Raw genomic sequence first — 13,256 nt, 5'->3', positions numbered from 1 at the left:
GATGTCCAGCTTCTTCATCAGATCACTGATGACGATGTCCGGGGGAAAGGCGCAAGGAGCAATGTAAGGTGTTCTGGGACCTCGGGTTAAGGTTAGGGTTGCGAGGGACGCCTTACGTACGCTCACGCCCTCGGCCTCGCAGTAGATCTGCAAAGGGCTGAGGCCGTCTGGGAAACGGACTTGCAGAAACTTCAAGACGGGGGAGCGCCACTCCCTCTCCTGAAAAGCAGAGGCATGCATCCGTCCGTCCGTCCGTCCGTCCGTCACATCTCTGGCCTCAACACGCTTGTGCGAGTCTTCCCACCTCCAGCTCCAGGATGCGGAACTCAAGCAGTTCGTTTTGGTCTCGGATATCCTGGATGTGCTCTTTCAGACGCGCTTCTTCTGCCTCCATCCGCCTGACTTGAAAAGACAGTCAGACCTCATCTGCGGGGCTTCCCGTCGGGTGTGACGCCAAGCGACTCCGCCCAGCGCCTTTCTTTCCGTCACCTTTTCGGCCAACTGCTGATTGCTCTGACGCAGCAGCTGCTTCTCCTCCACCCACTTGACATTCTAGAAGAGACAAACGCGTGGACAGCTTTGGAATGTTGTGTCATTTTCATCCACAAATTCTTTGGTTGACTGGAAAATGACATTTGCTTTTCTCCGCATTTTCCCAGCCACGTTCGGGGGGGGGTTGGTCCAGTAATGCCAGACGAATGAGTGACTGAAGAATGTAGCTAATTTGTCTAAGAAAAAGGTGTGCTCATTGATGAGCTTACCTGTCCTTGTTGCTTCAGCGCTGACTCCAGATCTGCTACTCTGCTTTGATAGTGACCCATTTCTACCATCAGCTTTTCTCTGGTCTGAAAGGAGGAGGAGGGAGGCTCCTCCTCCTCCTTTCAGACCAGAGAACACCCGAGGCTGGGTGAGAACGGGGAGGCTGCGACCCGGCCGGGGGTTGCGGGAAGGGGCGCCACCTTGATCTCCTTCTCGGCGTCGTAGTCCCCTTCGCTGGTCTGGGCTAGCAGAGCGTAGGCTCGTTGCAGCGCTTGATATTCTTGCGTCAGCTGGCGGTAGCGAAGCTCCGCCTCTTCATGCACACACCAATGCAACACAGCACTAGTACCAGAATCAGTCAGACCGGCGACAAAGCACCCGCGACGCAAAGACGAGTCCGATTCCAGGCTTAAGAGGAATGTTTGGTGCCAATACGCTGGCAGAAATGGCGGGCTACCTCTTCGGGTTCCGTGTCGGGGGTTCTGTCGGTGCGAAAAGACAAGGACGATCCGTCCGAGTCCACCAACACGTCTTCGTCGTAGCCGTAAAATGTTTCGATGACCTGCGGGCGCGGAAGCAAACATCTCTCTGAACAAACTGAAGCGACACCTCACGATGAATCGACGAGAGGAACGATAGCGAGAAAAAGGCCATTTCATCTTGCGCAACACCAAGCAGCCGCAAACAAACAGACTCACCTTGCAGGACCTCACGCTTTGTTCCTCCTCAGAGATTCTCGACGTCGGTATCGTAGCAGCAAATCTCTCTCCTGTCGACACAAATAATCCGCCTTTGAGATTCTTTGGATGCAAAGGGAACGAACGGCTCCGGCGCAGAAACAAACGCGACTCACAATGACATTTCTGACATGAGCTCCTGTCTCCAGAGCCTGAAAAACACGTCACCGGCGATGATTGGAGGGACGCTCGTCTTTTCCAAAAGTGACAACTACAGGGTGTGTCAGGGTTTTCCAGATTATCTTTATCGTATCATTATGTTGCTTTGACTTTGACTGCAACCTGTAATAAATAATATTATTTATCCCTTATTTATCCCTATCGCTTATCCCTTCCTACACAAAGTCGTAAAACACCCCTTGCTATGTTTTGACTAGAGGTCAAGGGCTTCCTCTATTCAATCCACTCTTACACCCACCCTGTTTCTCTTACCGTATTTGCCGGTGTATTGGTCGACCTTTTTCGATCCAAAATCGACCGAAAAAAATCGACCTCGACTTATACACCGAGTCATAAAATTTAACTTCGTATTCATCGCTTCAAATGTGATGGTAACCAAGGCCGTTTCTCATGCATCTCATTGTGCGTTGCACTTAGAAAATTTGAACCGGGCGGCGTGCGCGAGTGCGCGGCCCGCTGGAAGTCGAATGAGGCGCCGCGACCACCTCCGCGGTGCTTATAAACAGCCGATCCGCTCGGCGGGGGCTATTTTCGGCCACTTGGCTCGTGCGCACGGCCTCCCGGATGTGCCGGGCGGGTGCGCGAGCTCGCCGGCCGCTGGAAGTCCAATGAGGCGCCGCGACCTCCTCCGCGGTGCTTATAAACAGCCGATCCGCTCGGCGGGGGCTATTTTCGGCCACTTGGCTCGTGCGCACGGCCTCCCGGATGTGCCGGGCGGGTGCGCGAGCTCGCCGGCCGCTGGAAGTCCAATGAGGCGCCGCGACCACCTCCGCGGTGCTTATAAAGTGCCAATCCGCTCGGCTTGGAGCTATTTCCGGCCTCCCGTTGGTGCCGGGCGGCGTGCGCGAGCTCGCCGGCCGCGATCTCCTCCGCGGTGCTTATAAACAGCCGCATGCGCACGGCCTCCCGGAATTTGAACACATTTCGTCAATAAATTTCGCATATTGAATTTTGAAGTTTAATATAATGCAACAATTGAGCTCGACTTATACAAAGGATATATCATAAAATCGTAAATTTCCGTCGAATTTTAGGGGGTCGACTTATACACCGAGTCGACCTGTACACCGGCAAATACGGTAATTAAAATGCTCGTGCAGGAGCCGAGAGTCAGACTTCATTCGTACAACGGATGGACTCTCCACCTGCAGGTGTCCAAAAGAACTTACTTGTCTCCCGTGTGGTTCTTGCAAAATAAGTTGGAGCGAGCGCAACTCTAACAGGGTGCATTTTGCCACTAGCTGCCTACGGACAATGACGTCGCGCTCGCGGCTCATGGTTGACGGGCTGAGCAGCCGGGCAAGTCCGTCGTTTTCAGCGCACAGCGAGTGGCAAAGGCGCTGACAAAACGGGAGCTTTGAGCTGCTGAAAACGGCAAAACAAGTCTAAAGCGTGTTCAAACGCGTGCGCACAATGCTCCTGCTTGAAAGGTCGGAATTTAAGGGGCCAATTTTTTGGATGGCGGCCGCCGGCCAAGCTTTGGACGGAAAAGGTTTCCTGGCGACAGCGAGCGAGCGCGGCGCTGCCGTACGTGCACCGAGTCGCCTGCCTGAAGACCTTGGACAAGTCGTCGATGATGTGCCGCTGCTCCACAACTTGAAGGAACTCCATTTCACCGTCCTGCTGGCCGCAACCGCGGTCCAGGTCATTGAGCGAACTAGGCCTTCTCTGTGGAACACAAATGCAGTGGACTCTGTTGGCACGCCGCCGTTGTCCGCGTCGACTTACCAAGCTTGCCATCTCCTCGTTCTCCTGGGTGACAAAGCGCACTTTGTTTTCAAGGCGACACAGCACCAGCGAGAGTTCTTCATTCTTCCTGCTCAGGCGTTTGTTTTTGTACAGGAGTGGCAGAAACTGGCTTTCTGTTTCTCTCAGTCGCTTTAGCTGCAAGCATGAAGTGCGGGATGTGAAAGACGCACAACACGCGGGCCAGAACGTATCCATTCCTTTTGCATCGGTTTGAACGGAATCGTGGCTTTGGCTCCCAATAAAAGACATCTACCAGGCAACCGACTCGCCGCGCCGCTCAACTAATAAGCAAGCGCAATGGGTGCATCGCTGGATGGCGCGCATCAAACGTAGCGCAAACCTTCAAGCGTGCCGTCAATAAATTACCAGTTCATTGCGCTCTTCAGAAAGCAGGGCGTTTCGATCCTCCAGTTTCCTGATGACTGCGCTGAGCTCAGCGATTTTCAGATGAAACCGTCGCGTGTCCCGATCCTCCTGAGACTGAAAACGCCCCGCAACACACACACACAAGCACTCGTTCAAAGTTCAAAACTGTTTTTGTGCTACCTTCCTCCAGCAACGAACTAAGTCATGCGTACTGCAAGTGTGTGATGAGGTGGCTTACGCAATGAAGAGGATTGCTAGTAGCGGCGTTGACCCCACTTCCAGGGTAGTTTAGGCCTGCCCTTTGGGAATCCCTCAGGGCAGCGATCTGCTGCTCGGCAGCCTGAGTCTGCAGCTGAAGGCGGTGGACGTGGCCGGCCCCAGGGCTTCATCCAAAACACTAACCGCTCTGTCTTTCAGCTTGATCTCATCCGTCTGGATGTACAAACGGGGAGCGCTCAGGCAGGCGGGCAAACTCATTTGCCAGAATTGTGACAAAAACAAAGAGAGCAACCGGCCAATTTTTTTCTTGAATCGACTAGAACACCTTTGCTGTGACAAAAGCGAAGCGAGCAACCGGACATTTTCTTCTTGTGAAATAGAATAGAATAGAATGCCTTAGGTGTCATTGCACTGCAGGTATACAACGAAATTGGGAACATAGCCACGCACCGCGCATCTGATCAGTCCTACCAGTCGGCGGATCTCCCTCTCGCAGTCTCTCTTGGTTCGGCTCAGCTCCTCCCGATGCTGGTGATGAGCCGATCGGAGCTCGGCCGCTCGGGACTGCCAGGCCTGCTGGGCCGCTGCCAGGGCTTCTTCCGCGCTCCTGGTGGAGGCGACACCGCTCGGTCTCCCGACACCGCCGCGTCTCCTCCACCTCCGCCAGCAAAGCGCCCCCCCTCCTCACCTGAGCAGACATTGCGCCACACCGGGCCGTTGAGACCGCAACGGAGCGCCGCGACGCTTACTGGGGACAAGCTACACAATACGGTAGCGGCCGCATCGAAGCCCGACGTGGCGTGCGGATAGTCAGACACGGATAGAGCGGATCACCTTGTCCATGGAGCCGTCCCTCAGGCTGAGGACCAAGGCATTCAGTCGCTGGATCTCTCCATCTTTGATTTTGATCACTCTCATCAGCTCCATTTCATGCTGCCGCAGTAATGTCTCCCTGGTAATGGCTAACTCTTTCTGCTTCTCCTCATGGAGTTTGCTTTTGAGTTCCGTCATGGCGGCGGTGGCACGGTGGTGCTCCGCCCGCAGGTCCTGACTTCTCTCTCTCTCCAGACAGCTGACCTGACATGACTTAGACTTAGACAAACTTTATTGTCATCTTGTCTGCACATGGTGCATACAAAACGAAATTCCGTTGCATACGTCTTACAACAAAGTAGTGATATTGCAGTTGAATAGAAGTAACATATCCTATGAAAATATATATATATATACATATACTATATATATATATATATATATATATATATTAAAAATAAGTATAAAGTGCAGCAGTGATAATTATGCAATAGTGCAAGTAGGCAAAACAGTATTCAAGAGTGTGCAGAGGAATGCTAAACCATGTATTAAACTTCTATTTAAAGGGTTTATACAAGTTCAGTAAAGTTGGTAGTGCGAGATAGTGCAAGATAGAGGTCCGTAGTGTCATAAAGTACAGTTCTGTGAATGTGTGATGCAGAGTTCAGTTTAGAGCTCAACAGTTCTAGTGTTCAACAGTCTGATGACAGCAGGGAAAAAGCTGTTGCAGAACCTGGTGGACCTGCAGCGGATGCTGCAAACCTCTTCCCAGAGGGCAGCAGGGAGAACAGTCCATGGTGGGGGTGTGATGGGTCATTGATGATGTTACGGGCACGGGACATGCAGCGCTGAGATGAAATGTCCTGAATGGAGGGAAGAGGAGCCCCTATGATCCTCTCTGCTGTCCTCACCACTCTCCTCACGTTCTTCCAATCGGAGGCGGTGCAGCCTCCACACCACACAGAGAGACAGCTTGTCAGAATGCTCTCTATGGTGCTCCTGTAGAACGTCCTCATGATGGGTGGGGGCAGGTGGGCTCTCCTCATCCTCCGCTGTAAGTACAAGCGCTTCTGTGCCCTCTTGACCAGTGCCGTAGTGTTCATAGTCCAGGTGAGGTCTTCTGTGATGTGGACCCCCAGGAATTTGGTGGTGCTGACCACCTCCACAGCTGAGCTGTTGATGATCAGTGGAGCGTGGTGAGGCTGTTTTCTCCTGAAGTCGACGATGATCTCCTTCATCTTCTCCTCATTCAGGATCAGGCTGTTTTCTCTGCACCAGCCCACCAGCTGCTCCACCTCCTCTCTGTAGTCCAGGTCGTTGTTGTCTCTGATGAGCCCCACCACCGTTGTGTCGTCTGCTGACTTCACGATGTGATTGGTGGTGAACCTGAGGACGCAGTCGTGTGTCATCAGGGTGAACAGCAGGGGGCTCAGGACGCAGCCCTGAGGGGAGCCTGTGCTGAGAGTGATGACATCAGAGGTGTTCTGTCCGACCCGGACTGACTGAGGTCTGTTGGTGAGGAAGTCTAGCAGCCAGTTGCGAAGGGGGGTGTTGAAGCCCAGGTGTTCCAATTTTCCTACCAGATGCTGTGGGATGATGGTGTTAAACGCTGAGCTGAAGTCCAGGAACAGCATCCGCACATGGGTGTTCTTCTCCTCCAGGTGAGCCAGGCTCAGGTGAAGAACGGAGGAGATGGCGTCCTGAGTGGAGCGGTTTTGCCGGTCGGCAAACTGGAACGGGTCAAATAATAGGGGGAGTCTGGAAACGATGTGACCTTTAAGCAGCCTTTCGAAGCACTTCATCATAACCGGAGTCAGTGCAACAGGCCGGTAATCATTAAATGAGGTGATTTGAGGTTTCTTCGGCACCGGAATGATGGAGGCAGTCTTAAAGCACGCCGGCACTGTGGCTTGGCCCAGCGAGGTGTTAAAAATGTCTGTGATGACCCCAGCCAGATGACTTGCACATTCCCTGAACACACGCCCAGGAATGTTGTCGGGGCCAGGGGCCTTACAGGGGTTGACTCTCCTCAGGGTCTTCAACACATCGGCGGAGTCAAGGCAGAGTACCTCCTCTTCCTGATGGGGGACAGTTTTAACTGCTGGAGTGCCGTTTAGTGCCTCGAACCTCCCAAAGAAGTTATTTAGACCATTTAGAAAGTCAGCATCAACTACACCCACCGGGGGGGGGGAGGGTGAGTTGTAGTCTGTAATCGCCCGTATGCCTTGCCACATACTCCTGATGTTTTTGACGTCGTGGAAACGATCCTGAAATTTTCGACTGCGGTCTCGCTTCGCTATCCTGATGGCACGGTTCAAGTTGGCTCTCGCTGTCCTCAGTGTCTCCTTGTCGCCAGACTTGAAGGCAGAGTTCCGCGCTCGTAGCGTTTGACGTACCTCCTCAGTCATCCAGGGTCGTTGGTTGCCCCGGGTGATGATATTCTTAGTGGTGCTGACGTCCTCGGTGCATTTGTTGATGTAGGCTGACACAGTCATGGCACACGCATGTCTAATCTACATCGGGAAAACTGGGAGGGAGGGAGGGAGGCAGGCAGGGAGGCAGGCAGGGAGGCAGGCAGTGTCTGTCTGTTGAGGTTTTCACCTTGTTCTTCTCCTGCTGAAGTTCTAACTGGACGTCCATCAGTTTGGTTCTCAGCTCGTCATTGGCGGCCTGAAGGGCGTCCGTTCGCTCCGCCTTGGCCCGCCCTGCCGGAGCTCGTTTGGACATCTCTTACTCGAGTCTCGCCCGGTCGTCAGTCAGAGATCACAACATTTGTACCTGGAGAGCACAAACGCAGCGCTGTTTTCCACTGGCTTCGAACTCAACTTCAATCGGTACCGTAACTTACAACATCATAAACATAGAACTAGCTTGACTTATTCATTGAATAAATGCATTTGGTTCCTCAAAACTGCATCACGCAACATAGCGTGACCGAGACGGCCGTTATCCACCTGCGTGAAGTTATTTGGTGAAATGAATGAGATGTTTAAGACACCATCGTTCTGTCTCTATGTAGATGAAGGGAAATAATCGATTGCTGAAGGTCCAAAGGTGTTGTGATAAACAAATAAACATATTAGTGATTAGTGACATATTTGTGATAAACATATTAGGCAGGATAATCACATATGTTAACTTGACTGCCCACACTGTATTTATTTATGGTTATTTGTTAAATCGAGTACTGTTAGACATGAAATAGGAAGTGTTTAACATAAATGGAAGACGAAAGGGGTACTCACCATTGTAGCTCCTGCTGGTCAATGATACGAGCCTCTTCTTGCAGTGGAAAACATACAGCCAACAAACACCGTGGAACCTAAAGGAATGAAATTAAACATTAACATTTAGCCTCAACCAACATTCACAGATACAACGCAACGCAAACTACACAAACGTAAATCTTTTTAAACACAATGAGTTGTACTTACCGTGTACGCTCTAGACGGTCCACTGGCAAGCAGAAAATAAAGATATTTCTGTTGATAATCGTCGTGTTTGTATCCGGTGTCTCGCTCAAGGCCATTGCGCCCACAGATTTGAATTTTGGCGAGAGTTCAGCCTATTGACGTCATTTCCGCGGTGTAATACCCGCATATCTGAAACGGCAAAGTTAAGAGTAGAGTTAAATAAAGTTTTTAGTCAACGCAATAATTTACAACCGTTGACCAGTCGAAATAATCGTCGAAATTTGGCGTCTGTGGCTGGAAGCAGACGCCGAGTTCGACATTCCTCCCAAACGCCACACTCCCTCGCTTTTCAGGGCTAAAAAAACCCAGTTGTAATTACCTTGTACGCTCTAGACGGTCAAGTTGCAAGCTGAAAACAAAAATATTTGCCTTGTTAGTCATCGTGTTACTAACCGCTGTGTCTTGTTTGCCAGAATTGCCGCTTTCCTACTTCCTGTTGCAAGCCACGCCCACGGATTATAATTTTGCCGTGAGTTCCGCCTATTGACGTCATGTCCGCGTCACATGACTGCGACGTAATATCTAAAACTGTTTGTGCGGTATTGTGTTGTTCTGTGCGGTATTGTGTTATTCTGTGCGGCGTCGTGTTGTTCTGTGCGGCGTCGTGTTGTTCAGTGCGACGTCGTGTTGTTCAGTGCGGCATGGTGTTGTTCAGTGCGGCATGGTGTTGTTCAGTGCGGCATGGTGTTGTTCAGTGCGGCATAATGTTGTTCAGTGCGGCATAATGTTGTTCAGTGCGGCATGGTGTTGTTCAGTGCGGCATGGTGTTGTTCAGTGCGGCATGGTGTTGTTCAGTGCGGCATAATGTTGTTCAGTGCGCCATAATGTTGTTCAGTGCGGGATGGTGTTGTTCAGTGCGGGATGGTGTTGTTCAGTGCAGGATGGTGTTGTTCAGTGCGGCATGGTGTTGTTCAATGCGGCATGGTGTTGTTCAGTGCGGGATGGTGTTGTTCAGTGCGGCATGGCGTTGTTCAGTGCGGCATGGTGTTGTTCAGTGTGGCATAATGTTGTTCAGTGCGGCATAATGTTGTTCAGTGCGGCATGGTGTTGTTCAGTGCGGGATGGTGTTGTTCAGTGCAGGATGGTGTTGTTCAGTGCGGCATGGTGTTGTTCAATGCGGGATCGTGTTGTTCAGTGCGGCATGGTGTTGTTCAGTGCGGCATGGTGTTGTTCAGTGCGGCATGGTGTTGTTCAGTGCGGCATGGTGTTGTTCAGTGCGGCATAATGTTGTTCAGTGCGGCATAATGTTGTTCAGTGCGGCATAATGTTGTTCAGTGCGGCATAATGTTGTTCAGTGCGGCATGGTGTTGTTCAGTGCGGCATGGTGTTGTTCAGTGCGGGATGGTGTTGTTCAATGCGGGATCGTGTTGTTCAGTGCGGCATAATGTTGTTCAGTGCAGCATGGTGTTGTTCAGTGCGGCATGGTGTTGTTCAGTGCGGCATAATGTTGTTCAGTGCGGCATAATGTTGTTCAGTGCGGCATAATGTTGTTCAGTGCGGCATGGTGTTGTTCAGTGCGGCATGGTGTTGTTCAGTGCGGCATGGTGTTGTTCAGTGCGGCATGGTGTTGTTCAGTGCAGGATGGTGTTGTTCAGTGCAGGATGGTGTTGTTCAATGCGGGATGGTGTTGTTCAGTGCGGGATGGTGTTGTTCAGTGCAGGATGGTGTTGTTCAGTGCGGCATGGTGTTGTTCAGTGCGGAATGGTGTTGTTCAGTGCGGCATGGTGTTGTTCAGTGCGGCATGGTGTTGTTCAGTGCAGGATGGTGTTGTTCAATGCGGGATGGTGTTGTTCAGTGCGGGATGGTGTTGTTCAGTGCAGGATGGTGTTGTTCAGTGCGGCATGGTGTTGTTCAATGCGGCATGGTGTTGTTCAGTGCAGGATGGTGTTGTTCAGTGCGGCATGGTGTTGTTCAATGCGGCATGGTGTTGTTCAATGCGGCATGGTGTTGTTCAGTGCGGCATGGTGTTGTTCAGTGCGGCATGGTGTTGTTCAGTGCGGCATGGTGTTGTTCAGTGCAGCGTAATGTTGTTCAGTGCGGCATGGTGTTGTTCAGTGCGGAATGGTGTTGTTCAGTGCGGCATGGTGTTGTTCAGTGCGGCATGGTGTTGCTCAGTGCGGCATGGTGTTGTTCATTGCGGGATGGTGTTGTTCATTGCGGCATGGTGTTGTTCAGTGCGGCATGGTGTTGTTCAGTGCGGCATGGTGTTGTTCAGTGCGGCATAATGTTGTTCAGTGCGCCATAATGTTGTTCAGTGCGGGATGGTGTTGTTCAGTGCAGGATGGTGTTGTTCAGTGCGGCATGGTGTTGTTCAATGCGGGATCGTGTTGTTCAGTGCGGCATGGTGTTGTTCAGTGCGGCATGGTGTTGTTCAGTGCGGCATGGTGTTGTTCAGTGCGGCATGGTGTTGTTCAGTGCGGCATGGTGTTGTTCAGTGCGGCATAATGTTGTTCAGTGCGGCATAATGTTGTTCAGTGCGGCATAATGTTGTTCAGTGCGGCATAATGTTGTTCAGTGCGGCATAATGTTGTTCAGTGCGGCATAATGTTGTTCAGTGCGGGATGGTGTTGTTCATTGCGGCATGGTGTTGTTCAGTGCGGCATGGTGTTGTTCAGTGCGGCATGGTGTTGTTCAGTGCGGCATGGTGTTGTTCAGTGCGGCATGGTGTTGTTCATTTCGGCATAATGTTGTTCAGTGCGGCATAATGTTGTTTAGTGCGGCATGGTGTTGTTCAGTGCGGGATGGTGTTGTTCAGTGCGTTATAATGTTCAGTGCGGCATGGTGTTGTTCAGTGCGGCATGGTGTTGTTCAGTGTGGCATGGTGTTGTTCAGTGCGGCATAATGTTGTTCAGTGCGGCATAATGTTGTTCAGTGCGGCATGGTGTTGTTCAGTGCGGGATGGTGTTCAGTGCGGGATGGTGTTGTTCAGTGCGGCATGGTGTTCAATGCGGAATGGTGTTGTTCAGTGCAGGATGGTGTTGTTCAGTGCGGCATGGTGTTGTTCAGTGCGGCATAATGTTGTTCAGTGCGGCATGGTGTTGTTCAGTGCGGCATGGTGTTGTTCAGTGCGGCATAATGTTCAGTGCGGCATAATGTTGTTCAGTGCGGCATGGTGTTGTTCAGTGCGGGATGGTGTTGTTCAGTGCAGGATGGTGTTGTTCAGTGCGGCATGGTGTTCAGTGCGGGATGGTGTCTTTCAGTGCGGCATGGTGTCGTTCAGTGCGGCATGGTGTCTTTCAGTGTGGCATGGTGTTCAGTGCGGCATGGTGTTGTTCAGTGCGGTATCGTGTTGTTCAGTGCGGTATCGTGTTTCTCAGTGCGGTATCGTGTTGTTCAGTGCAGTATCGTTGTGTTGTTCGTATTGTGTTGTGTTGTTCGTAATGTGTTGTGTTGTTCGTATTGTGTTGTGTTGTTCGTATTGTGTTGTGTTGTTCGTATTGTGTTGTGTTGTTCATATTGTGTTGTTCATATTGTGTTGAGTTGTTCGTATTGTGTTGTGTTGTTCGTATTGTGTTGCCTTTAACACTTAGCCTCTAACACTTAGCCTCTAACACTTAGCCTCTAGCATCTAGAAGGTAAATAAATAGGAAGGAAGGACTCACCGGTGACGTCTTCGCCCACGTCCAAGCGTTGTACTTTGTATTTTCATCCTTCTGACAGTGGAAAACATAGCCAACAAACACCGTGGAACCTAAACGAATGAAAGAAAACTATCATTTGGCCACAACCAACATTCACAGATACAACACAATGTGACGTGCGGGGTTGAGGTTAAAGGTTGAGTGAAGGGCCCTCGTTTTAAACTACTTTTTTGAAAAGGATTGGGAACAAGTAAGACGTATTTAATTTATTTAATGGGAAGTAGTAAGAGCTATTGAATTTAATCTATGTATTATATTCTATTGTATTGTATTCTGTTGTATTCTTTTGGATTGTATTCACACTAACCCCACTAAAACTTCAGCCCACAAAAACTCGCCTCTGGCGCCTAGCCTCTGGCACTTAGCCTCTAACACTTAGCCTTTAACACTTAGCCTTTAACACTTAGCCTTTAACACTTAGCCTTTAACACTTAGCCTAGAAGGTGAATAAATAGGGTTAAAGGTTGAGTGAAGGGACCTCGTTTTAAACTACTTTTTTGAAAAGGAGTGGGAACAAGTAAGACGTATTTAATTTATTTAATGGGAAGTAGTAAGACTTATTAAATTTATTTAATCTACTTTTCTTCCCAGGCAAAATTTGATGTGCTGCAATTCCAAATTTCCAAAGTGAATGAAGGAATGAAGTCCTTTAAATTATGATTTTGTATAAATACTAGGCATTAACACAAAATCGACGGCACAAAATGGGCAGACTTTACTTGTTTGAAAAGGACTGGTTAGAAGACAGACTTTTTTAATTTATTTAATGGGAAGAAGACTTTAGTTTAATTGATCTATTTTTGTTCCCTGGCAAAATTCGATTTGCTGCAATTCCAAATTTCCAAAGTGAATGAAGGAAAGAAGTCGTTTAAATTATGATTTTGCTTAAATACTAGGCATAGACACAAAATCTACGGCACAAAATGGGCAGACTTTACTTGTTTGAAGAGGACTGGTTACAAGACAGACTTTTCTGATTTATTTAATGGGAAGAAGACTTATTTAGTTTATTTAATCTATTTTTGTTCCCTGGCAAAATTGGATTTGCTGAAATTGTATTTTGCCAAATCTTGCCTTGAGACCTGATAGGAAGTATTAAACGCTTAGTTAAATCAATACAAGTTGGTAATAAGAGCGAGTAATGTTGGTTGAACCGATGAATGAAGGTTGAAAGCAATTTAAATTATGACTTTGTATAAATACTAGATATTAACAGAACATCTACTGCGCGAAATGGGCAGAGTTTACTTGTTTGAGAAGGAGTGGCTTATTCAAAACAAAGATTTATTTAATCTGTTTGTTCCCAGGCAAAATTGGAT

The 13,256-nt window shown here is 49.6% G+C and overlaps 1 long non-coding RNA gene across 1 annotated transcript; it reads right to left on the bottom strand.

The window, feature by feature from the left end:
• LOC148378459 (uncharacterized) lies at nucleotides 1-879 on the bottom strand. The gene is made up of 4 exons (XR_015855865.1): nucleotides 762-879; nucleotides 490-552; nucleotides 305-398; nucleotides 1-219 (listed from the first exon to the last, which is right to left on the bottom strand). It is a non-coding gene; the product is annotated as an uncharacterized LOC148378459 (long non-coding RNA).
• Between the last annotated feature and the right edge of the window lie 12,377 nt (nucleotides 880-13,256).

Source organism: Syngnathus floridae, unplaced genomic scaffold, assembly GCF_059516105.1.
Source record: "Syngnathus floridae isolate MCC-2025c unplaced genomic scaffold, RoL_Sflo_1.0 HiC_scaffold_42, whole genome shotgun sequence".
Taxonomy (NCBI): domain Eukaryota; kingdom Metazoa; phylum Chordata; class Actinopteri; order Syngnathiformes; family Syngnathidae; genus Syngnathus; species Syngnathus floridae.
Note: the sequence above shows the minus strand (reverse complement) of the source record. Positions and strands in the feature narration are given on the sequence as shown.